Raw genomic sequence first — 11712 nt, forward strand, 5'->3', positions numbered from 1 at the left:
TAGCCCGCGTGATTCCGTTAATCCGGACCTTTCATTTGATACCTTACACGCCTTAGCCTCATCAGTTTCACTTTTCACCCAATCTAATGTGGTCTATATTCTGTCTTAAGGGGCGCTGCCCAGTCAATTCAGCTAATTCATTTGAAACAGTAGAAAGGACAGCCCCCACCCCCATTTCCCCCCGGCTCTCACCTCTTCCTTTGTGACCCCTACTATATCAAGCCATTAACAGTAGCAGGCGAACAACCAGCACGCCAGCGCCGCCGTGTGCTTTCCCACCACCCTTTCCCACGCTCTTAGTGGATCCGTCAGGAGGAAAAGTTAAGGCAACCCTTTTTTATGACCTCACCAGTCAATTATCACTCACGCGCCCAGCCGCGAAAATTAGGTATACAGCAAGTGCTTATGGCCATAAAAATTCAACATGAAAATAAAAAAAAATCAGACCCCACCTCCCTCCCAACCGACCATGCAGATCGCGATTGGTGCTATACCCTCAGGTTACCTGAATTCCGAGCCCACAGTGACGCATGAAACTTAACAGCCAACCATAGCTGCCTGCTAGGCTACTCGACTTAAAACTCCTATGTACTCAGAACTCAAAATGAACTCAAAACTCAATATGTAATCAAACTCAAAATGTACTCAAACTCAAAATGTACTCAGAACTCAAAATGGACTCAAACTCAAAATGTACTCAGAACTCAAAATGGACTCAAACTCAAAATGGACTCAAACTCAAAATGTACTCAGAACTCAAAATGGGCTCAAACTCAAATTGTACTCAGAACTCAAAATGGACTCAAACTCAAAATGGACTCAAACTCAAAATGTACTCAGAACTCAAAATGGACTCAAACTCAAAGTGTACTCAGAACTCAAAATGGACTCAGAACTCAAAATGGACTCAAACTCAATCGGACTCAAACTCAGTCGTGATCACTCGGCTCAAACTCACTCAAGCTCAAACTCACCATGCCACACTAGCCTCGCGCTCACTCAAACTCAAACTCACGCGTGAGTTTGAGTCCAAATGAGTCTGAGTGAGTGGACTCATGAGTGAGTTCGCCGACCTCTGCCTGCGGGTATAAAAAAATAAGTCAAGATTGTATTGTCGATTGATGTAATATTTAGAGCATATAAGGCATTTCCAACTGGCTGACACAGCTCTTTTGAGTTGGCATTTTTACTAGGGAATCGGAATTATTTACGCAAAAAACACGGTCGTAGCTCTTCAACCTTAGATCAGGCTGAGGGGTTGTTTACAGTTAAAGAATGGGAAGGGACTTGAGACAGTTATATTTGCGGGAAACAAGACGGTGCAAAGAAAGAAGACAAAAGAAAGGGGCACAACACAAGTGCCGACTCGCAAGTAGTGTTTATTAGGCAACAGAATGAATATGCATTTACATGCAACTGCCCACATGCACCGAGGGAGTAGAAAAGACTGATGCGGTTTTGCATATTGTAATGCGCTAAAAAGGCAAGAAGTCCAAGGAAAAGGCGTGTGGAGAGGGACTGACCACACAAGTGAGCATGTGGCCAACTATCTTGGCTTTTCTTTTTTGTGTGCGGCTAATTGAGATCTGGCTTACGCAGTCATCTTTATAGACCATAATTGTCTGGCTCTCCCAGGGCGCTGGCATTTTTCCCTGATGAGTGCGCTGCCATGCAAGCGCTTCGTGGGGAACTGCGAGCACACCACCAGTCGCCACAGCAGCGTGCCACCGCTCGTATTGGACTGCATTTCGCGCGTCTCTTGTGGCTTGAACATTGGTGAACACCTTTCCATTTGATATATCATCATGCCACAGTTTACTTGTTCACCAGTGGGCACATTTAAGGAAAACGACAGCTAAGTCTTATACCAGACTTGACCATGCTGCACAGATTGCTAATGCAGCGCGTGGCGCGTCGTTTTCGCCGAAATCATGACGTGTGGCAATAGTTTGTAGTGACCGACAATTTGATGTTCACTGTTTTACCCGGGTTATTACAGCCGCTTCCTTTCTTTTTAAATAAGATGTTCACGACGTCGTGCCCTGCGTGAAATTTGCCATGTATAGAAGCCACTTGTTCAAGCGTGGCTGCGCTGCTGTTGACTGCACTAACAACCAACACAGCTGCAAGATCTTCACGCAAGAACTATCCCAAAGAAATTGGCGTATAGATATCCTACCATGGCACAAGAAAGGAAGAAAGGACACGCAGTGCTTGCGTGTGTTTTCTTCCGTCGGTGTGTTTGCGCTGTTGTACAAAATAAATGTACACCAACTACTCCAATTTACTACTTTACTCAGGCCTATACATGTGTGAAGCCTAATTGCCCTAGAAATTTTCTGGGGGCTCCAAGCACTTCGAAAATTGGTCGCCATATTGAACTGAAAGTACTTCCTATCGAGCAGCTTGGCACGAGCAGCAAAAAATAAAAGATGTCACATGCCACTGCACGAAGCCCGTTTATTGACCCCCATGACGCTTGCACTCAGAAATTTCTGTTCCAAAGAAGTTAGTTGGGTTCAGTTCAGGGGCCCAGGGCCTGCGAAAACCAACGCTTTGCTTGTGTTGCAGTGCGGCAATATGAGAAGGGCGAGTCTGCAGCGAAATCCTCGGGTACGGGAAAGTCAGCTACAGCAATCGGCCACAAAAGAATAGTGCAGCAAAATAGATCCTCAGCGGTCACAATTTCGGCGAGAATGATGCACAAGACGCTTAGAAATAACCTAAGTTTGCGATAGAATACGTCAAGGGGGTCGGTAACAGATTTCTAAAAGCAACATGCAACCCCACTTTTTTTTTTGCTTCTCGTGGAAAACTGCTTGATTTGAAGCGTTTTCAGTTCAGCATGATGACCTTTTTGCAGAGCACTTTCAGCTTCGGGAAATTTCATAGGCTGATTAGACTTCACATGTATATGCGTGTGTAAAGTAGTAAATTACAAGTGAATTACACACTTGGACTTAAGGAAGAAAAAATACGCAAGCGCGGTGTGTCTTTCCATTCTTCTGCTTGTGTATGTTCGTGCCATTGTATGATATTAATATGCCTATTTCTTCGGGATATTTTTTGCACGAATATCTTGCGTCTGCATTGCTTGTTAGTGCAATCAATAGAGGCGCTGACACTTTAAAACAGTGGCCTCCGTACATGTAAATTTCACTCTGAGCACAGGCCTGGAACATGAAAATTAAAAAGAAGGCAAGTAGCTGTAAATAACCAGGTATAACAATGGACCTCACAAAAAGTGGCACTACAAAATAGAACCACACAATTCGTGAAATCGGCGAGAATAACGTGTGACACGCTGCATTCACGATGTGCGACGCACCCGCCGCGGTGGCTCAGGGGCGAAGGCGTTGTGCTGCGGAGCACGAGGACCCGCGTTCGAGTCCCGGCCGCGGTGGCCGCTTTTCTGATGAACGTGTAGAGCAAAAACGGCTTGTGTTCTATATTTCGGCGCCCGTTGAAGATCCTCAGGCAGTCAAAATTAATCCAGAGCCCTCCACTGTGTCGTGCCTCATCGCCTGCGTTGCGTCGGCGGGTTAAACCCTGCAATAAATCAATGAAACAGCATGCAACAAGCTGTGATACACTGCATCTGTGTGCAGCGTGGTCAAGCCTGGTATATGCATTAGTTCTCGTTTTGCTTGAATGTGCTTTCGCCTCTCCATGTTCTTGGTGAATGATGTAGACGAAGTAATGAAGCTCTTTTGATACTCGAGCCGACATGACGATCTCGACTCCCTCCGATGACCGATGTCCAATGCTTGAAGGGTGTCAGGGATGAGGACTACCTTTCTTACTAGTTACATTAATCCAAGTATTTACATAAGGACAGAATGACGGTTACATTGTCACTCTGCCCGCAGCATCCTGTTCGGCCAAGATCTATGCTGAACTAAATCCCTCTCGACCAACCCCCCGGACAAAACCCAACACTCTGGTTTCGATCCCAAAAACCATGCCTCGAAAGGGGGTGTGCAAAAACGAACGAAAACCCTTTTCAACATGACTCATTTAGAGCATAGATTGGCCAGAAGAACCAACCAATTCTAAACTTGTCCCCAACTGTGGTTACATAACCCAACACTCTCTCTCTCTCTCATGCAACTCCTAGTACGTTTCTCGCGTACGTTATCGCAACCGACAAGCGAATACAAGACATCTGCCACCTAAAGTCACTGACCGCCCGGAGTAGCCGAAGAGCACCTCGGCCGCGGCCCGCCGCCTGAATACCGGGAAGAGCTCCTTCAACCCCAGGCGAGTATTCCCGAGGCGAATGACCTCTCAACGAACAGCGCCGACGCCGGCTTAACCAGATCGCCGCCTCCGACCGCGGCTGCAGGGACGGAGACGTGAGACCGCCTAACACTTACCGGGTTTGAGCTTCTTTTTATTTTGTAAACAAAGAGTTTTGACTCATGAGCTACACCTATACAACTCAACCAACTACCGTTCATGCATTATGCATTGATTTAACCTTACAAAGAATGTCTCTCAAGTAATAAAAGGTGCGGTTAAGTGTATTTCACTTCTCTCTGGTTTCACTATTTGTATAGCGACATGAGTTAATTTGCGTGACATCGCATGGGTAATCGTTATGCGTGCTGTACAAAGCTTTGCTTTCCAACCACATTCGCAGGGTGGATTGGCGCAAATTGTTTTTGAGTGAGAACGATATTTGCGCGTAGTATTTTTATGGACATAGTTTTCACTTGTCGATGCTTAGACCAGGCTGTGTTCATACATCGAAAATAGGGGGCGACTTAAAACGTAACAAGAAGGAGGGAAAGCGTTTTATTGCGCGAAAAAACAAAAAATGAAACGTCTGTGTAAGTTTCCTTAACCAGATATGTGTCCTGTCTTCTACTTGCAAAATCCCCTGGTGAAATGTGTGTCAACTATGACCTCAAATTTCTTGTGGAGGCTATTTACTTAGGAAAGCCACCATGAAAAGAAGGTGTGTGTACAAATAAATTAAAGCTGTGACGTGAGCGAAGGGTTTGACATTACTTCTTGCACATTAGGCAGCAAAACTCTCCCTAGAGCCACGATAGATCTATCCATATTCTGTCAGGACGGCTGCCATTCAAGGAAAATTTACAACCCCCTTTTCTCCCGGGGACACCTCTGCCAACCACTGCACCAACATTCTCACTGTGACGAGTATGCCACCATCTGTACCATCCTGCTCCCCAAAAGCGGGTGCCCGATAATGCCCGCCGTTTGGCACGTTGGTGTCTCCCACCACAACATTCCACTATTTGGGCCGGCAGCAACTTCCGCTTTGACCGGCGTGGCGGGATTTTGTATAGGGTATTGTCATTTTTTTCATCAAAAAACTTCCAGCTCCAGATAAACACGCTTCTACCGGATGAGCCTTATTAGAAATTGTCTGGAAACCATCGCATAGCTCATTTCTTAGCCAAAACAACCCGAAGACGCTCTGCAAGTCTTTTCCAAGTGTGTGCTTTGGCTACTTGCGCCAAAACTGTATATGTTCGGTTCCACACTCTCAAGATTGCGGCATTGGATGCTATTTTTCCCGTCAATGATGGCAGCGTCGCCCGAGCCAACATTTTGAAATCATTCCCATTGAACCCTGGGCGCAAGACCACCAAGTGGGTGAACGATGTTGTCCCAAGGCGCAGTTTTTAGATGCAAAGCATCTCTTGCTCTCAGATTTGTCGTCCGTCGTCCGTCGTCCCTCCATCCACCAGCCCAGGAAGACACCGGCAACATTGCAGCCCCAGGAGCCCTTTAAGGGGAAGTGTGCTCTTCTCGTGCTGCCCCTGAAAGACACCGGCAACACTGTCGCTCCAGCAGTTCATGGTCGCGGCTATGCCCCTCCCTTGTTGTGGTGCCGTCCACACCCCCACTGCGCATGCTCGGCTCATCTCGGGCTGGTCCAGGAAGACACCGGTAACACGGTCGCTCCAGGAGCAATTAAAGGGTAAGACATCACCGGGCGTTTAGCAAGCCGAGCATGCGCAGTGGGGGTGTGGACGGCACAACAACGACAAGGAAGGGACATAGCCCCGTCGCATCTAATACACTTACACCATCCTCCCCTAGGGGAACCCTGAGTAGTATGCGAAACAACCATGGGCTCAGCGCAATTTCCCATTACGTAGTTCCGGAAAGTGAAAAGTGTGGTAGTTACCATGGAAACCAAATTGTAAATATAACGGTAGCTACGTACCTCAACCTAACGGAAACAACGAACTGAAAACTAATGGGCACTTGAATCGACCCCATGGCTGCTTTGCATACTACTCAGGAATCCCCTACGGGAAGATGATGTAATTTTTTTGGGAACAGAGCTCCACGACAGCTTACGAAAAGCAAGGCAAGACAGACGATTGGTGGAAAGGCGAAAAAATAGGTTTGAAGGTGATTATGAAGCTGGGGCTTACTAAATAATGACTGGAGTGGTGGCTATGGCAAACTCTATTATTTTTAGCTCTTTTCTTATTGTACACGCCATTGTCCCAAATCAGTATTGTTTTATTACTTAAGTACCACTATTTCGTGTCTCGTCAAGGGTAACCAGTTGATTTTTTACCTATCGTCTACTTAAGTTGTCAGTACTACTGTGCCAGAATTGAAAATATGCACATAACGGTTTATTTTGTTACACATTTTCCAAAAAGGAAATAGAGCCACAATTTAACCTCAGTCTGCTTTTAATAGTTCTGCTACAGTTAAAAGAGCACAAAATATGTAAGAAAATGATACATTCTTTCTGTAGATACCTTTATTATATACCAAGGAAAAGTTGCCTCGAAATGTTAAAAAATGCATGGGAACTGTAGGGCATACCTGCGCTCTTAATACCTTTCCCACAAAACAGGGCCACCGATTTTATGCATGCGGGTGGTCAAGAATTCCGTTCAGGGGCTTGTAGCGGCTCTGTGTAAATCAAAACTGTCAAAAAGGCTGAGAATAACTTGCGACCCAATACGATTAGGCAATTCAATTATCTCCAAGATAATTACCGACAGAAACTCGATAATCTGACGCAACTCGTTGCCTTTAGAGGTAAACGCAAAGCTCCGATCCGGTCTCCAGTGGCAACGAGATGGTAAACTACGTAACGGGGTTTTTTAATGTAGCGGAAACATTCCTAAGTTATTAAGGGCGACACGGCAGCTTTGGCCCTGCTTTCTTTCACACAGAGGTTGCTATAACTTTGTACATTTTTATACAGGATTTTTTTATTCAAAATTGTAAATACGAGTGCCGCCAGGTATTAGCGCGTCCATGTTACATAATTGCTATGAGAAAGCTTTAGAGTTGTCCCAGTTTTGATAAGATGAATGTTATGCATCACCGATATCTTAATTGAAAGTTGGGCGATTTGGTGATACATTTTGGGAAAAGCGCGAAAAACGACTACGGGTAGAAAAGAAAACAGCACGGCGAGACGTCCTCTGTTCTTTTCTACGTGTAGTCGTTCTCCACGCATTTTCTCAAAACCTATATCTAAATCGCTTGTATTCATTGCACAAGGGATTAGGCAAGCCAAAGTTATAAATGCAAAGTTCGCTGTTCCCAACGAGAACCAGAGTCAGATTCTTTTTTCCTTTATACACAAAATGAGAGAATGACCGCAGGGTAAAAGTCGTATGTACTATACTTCGTCGTTTACTATAGAAAACCACTTTCAACCATTTGTGGAACGACGTGCTTCGGAAGGGTTTTGACTGTGTCAGGGCTCAAGGCAATCGCTAATGGTGACCACGAGAAATGAGAAAGGAAAAGAGATGATGATGATTACGATGACAATAATTATTCTGGCGGTGGTGATTATGAAGGTTATGTCTTTGTAGGTAGCAACCCCTTTTGCTCAATTCCGATTTTTCTATGGCTTGCAGCTTATGGGTGCCGATATTTAGTCTTTTCTTTTTGCTCTTCGGGGTTTAATAAAGCAGAAAAGGATTTCTTCCGGCATCCGAATACTTTTTTCAGAGATCGGATTCAGCTTATCAAATAGAACCTCTAATCTAACACCACTTACTTTGACTAACCAGTTTTAAAGCAAAGCTTTCTACCTCTACCACCTAATGGTTCTTTCAGGACCGTTGGTGTCAACAGAAAAGTCCCGCAATAAATAAAAGAATTTACTGCCTCCGCCCGGAATCGAACCTGGAACTAACAGCCGTACAAAGCGAGAGCCCGTTGTCTTACCGATGTAGCTACAAGCCCACAGGGAGACGCGGAAGACCGGTGGTGCACTCACCAAGCACATCTACGGTTTTACCCGCTGGATTCTCGTTCAATGCAACGTGATAGCGTCACACGACTTTTTGCGCCACTGTGCGCTCCGACCACGGCACGTCTAGCGGCCCTGTGCGCGCCTTGCATTTGTGCTAGGAGTTGCAAAAATTCACGAAAGCTCACACCAATGCATGACATCTCACTTCGAGTACGCCAACGTGCTAAAGCCTGGGGCCTCCCGTCTTCACGCAGAAAATCACAGCTCCTTGTTGTCCGCCCTCACGCCAAACGACATATCAAGGGACGTATTCAAACACTCCTTGATGACCAGGCCATCACTCCAAGCCCCAGCATCAAGATCCTGTGCCTACATCTCCTGGCCAACACCAGGAGTGCATATCCTTGCAGCCCCTCAAACACAGCATCAATCAAATCATACACATGATCAGGGGAGTTGCAACCCCGGAGCGAGGCCTCAAGAAATCCCATACCTTTCGATTAATTCAAGCGTTTGTCCTCACGAGAATCTCTTACACACAGCATCAATCAAATCATACACATGATCAGGCGAGTTGCAACCCAGGAGCAAGGCCACAAGGAATCCCATACCTTTCGATTAATTCAAGCTTTTGTCCTCCCGAGAATCACTTACGTCCAACCCCTGTCTTCTTCTCGGCAAGGAGGACATAAATATGCTTTGTATAATAATTATAAAGCCGGTTGAGCAGGCCATTTGTCTTCCGATAAGTGCGTCCACAGAGAGGCTGCTTAGCACTGAGCTGTACAACACGGTGTCAGAGCTGATAGAGGGCCATCTTTCTAACGAGAAGCTCCGATTTAGCAGAACTGTGGCGGGTCGCCACACCGGATTGTCTGGGCAGAACCGAATGGCACTCCGCTTGTTGTACTCCCGGACACTTGGCCACAAGAACGAAAGATGCTACCTTTGCTTGAAAACATGAACCTCTCTCATAACGAGGGTCATTGACAAGCACGGGCTCAAGCGCTCAACACTACCCTTAGTGGTGATCATGCCGTTATGTACACACACGCCTCGCAACATCGAGTGCACCAATACGCCATCATCGTGGCTACTTCGAGTGCCAATCTCCTTGCCTGTACCTCCCTCAAAACCCAAGACATTACGGTATTAGAAGAGGCAGCCATTGCCTTGGGTCTCACTCAACCAGGGGTTCGGAAGGTAGTCAACGACTACCAACAAGCCTACCGGATTTACCAGTCGAGTTGAATGTCCGGACCAGCACTGCGCGTGCTATACATACCACTCCCCAAACGGTTCCATTAAGCTTATCTGGACAACCGCTCACGCTTCAATGGAGGGCTTAAGAATACGCCCACCAACAAGCTTGCGCTTTTACCTCCCGTGCTATGAAGCTTGCACGAGGAAGTCACCCGCTTGTCGCGTTCATGGAGGTAACCCAGCGTTATCCTTTTCAGAGACAGACCCTTCCATCGTCTTACCCTGACCTTTTCAGAGAACAACAAACTACCCTACGGCTCATACAATGCGGCTCCTTCCCACACCCGGCGCGTCTTCACTTATTGCACCCGAATCGCCGTGATGTTGAATGTAAATTTCCTCAGAAGTAGAAACACTCCGCCACATAATCGGGTTGTGCGACTTTAGTCTTGAGCACCCTCCGCTCTTTCAGTCAACTACCCGACAAGATCAATGGGAGATGCTGCTGTCCAGCCCCTCTCTGCCTACCCAGCTTCATATGGTGGACAGAGCACAGGCGGACTGCATATCGGCTCCAGTGATGAAGGAACCACTCCCTTGGGCTGCACTTTGGGCAGTTCAGAAATCTGAATAGAAGTATTTCCTCCTTTTACTCCTGCTCCTTCGTTTCTGCCGTCAATCTCGCCGCCTCCGTCCGCGGCTGCAGGGATGGAGAAGTGAGATCGTCTAACACGTACCGGGTTTGAGCTTATGTCCTCCTTGCCGAGAAGAGGACACGAGTTTGACGTAAGTGATCCTCGTGAGGACAAAAGCTAGAATTAATCAATCGAAAGGTATGGGATTCCTTGAGGCCTCGCTTCTTGGTTGACACTCGCCTAATATGTATGATTTGATTGATGCTGTGTTTGAAGCGCTGCAAGGATACGCCACTCGTGGTGTTGGCCTGGAGATGTAGGCCCAGGATCTTGATGCTGCGGCTTGGAGTGATGGCCTGGCCATCAAGGACTGTTTGAATGCGTCCCTTGATGTGTCGTTTGGCGTGAGGGCGGACAACAAGGGGCTGTGATTTTTTTTTGTGAACACTGGCGGCCCCAGGCTTTAGCACATTGGCGTACTGGAAGTGAGATGACCTGCGTTGGTGTGAGCTTCCATTAATTTGGGTAACTCCTGGCACAAATGCAAGGCACGCACAGGGCCGCTAGATGTGCTGTGGTCGGAGCGCACACTGGCGCAAGAAGTCGTGTGACTCTATCACGTTGCATTGAACGAGAATCCAGGGGGTAAAACCGTAGATGTGCTTGGTGAGTGCAGCACCGGTCTTCCGCGTCTCTGTGTCGGTAAGACACAGCTACGTCGTTAAGACCATTGGCTCTCGCTTTTTTGCGCTAGTAGTTGCATGTTCGGTTCCTGGCGGTGCCAGTAAATTCTATTATTTTTTGTGGGAGCTTTCTTTTAGCACCAACGGTCGCGAAAGAACCCTTTGGGGGTAGAGGTAGAAAGCTTTGCTTTAAAAAAGAGTTTTCACTCATGTGCTACACCTATACAACTCAACCAACTACCGTTCATGCATTATGCATTGATTTACATTACAAAGAATGTCTCTGAAGTGATAAAGCGTGCGGTTAGGTATATTTCACTTCTCTCTGGTTTCACTATTTGTATAGCGACATGAGTGAATTTACGTGACGACGCCAGGGTAATCGTTGTGGGTGCTGTACACATCTTTGCTTTCCAACCACATTCGCAGGGTGGATTGGCGCATTGGCGCATTTTTTGTCCACTCCAAACATTCTGTATAGAATATCATTAAGGGTTTATTTGTTTCGTTAGTGAAGAGCAATTTTACCCCCCACGTGGCGCTGCAAAGGCACTTGCAAGCGCCTGCAGGCCATTTACAACCATCATCGTGACTAAAAAATCGGAAAGAAATCATTTGCTTCCCTTACAGGAACCGGAAAACCCTAATTGCATTAACGTGTCAGTAACAAGTTGTAAGAAGAAAGAAAATTCTAGGAATAGGGGATTAAATAACAAATCAGCCATAGCAGAAGAGACCTTTGTTTTTGCGAGCGACTCACTCGTATTCTGTTTGTGGCTTACAGCCAGGCAGGCTCTTTGGTCCTTCTCTTTAACTATCTGGGGTTCTCAACCCGACCTCCATCTGGGGCCCCTGTGTTCAAATGACAAGAAAACAATCTCGTTGGCAAGTCCCACGCGCGCCATTGCAGCCATGTGGAAGACTTTGCCAAAATGCACCGTTGTATCAACAGTGGCTGAACACAATCTGCATC

This window comes from Haemaphysalis longicornis, unplaced genomic scaffold (assembly GCF_048455015.1).
Source record: "Haemaphysalis longicornis isolate Haplotype H1 unplaced genomic scaffold, Haemaphysalis longicornis Haplotype H1 scaffold_1, whole genome shotgun sequence".
Classification (NCBI taxonomy): domain Eukaryota; kingdom Metazoa; phylum Arthropoda; class Arachnida; order Ixodida; family Ixodidae; genus Haemaphysalis; species Haemaphysalis longicornis.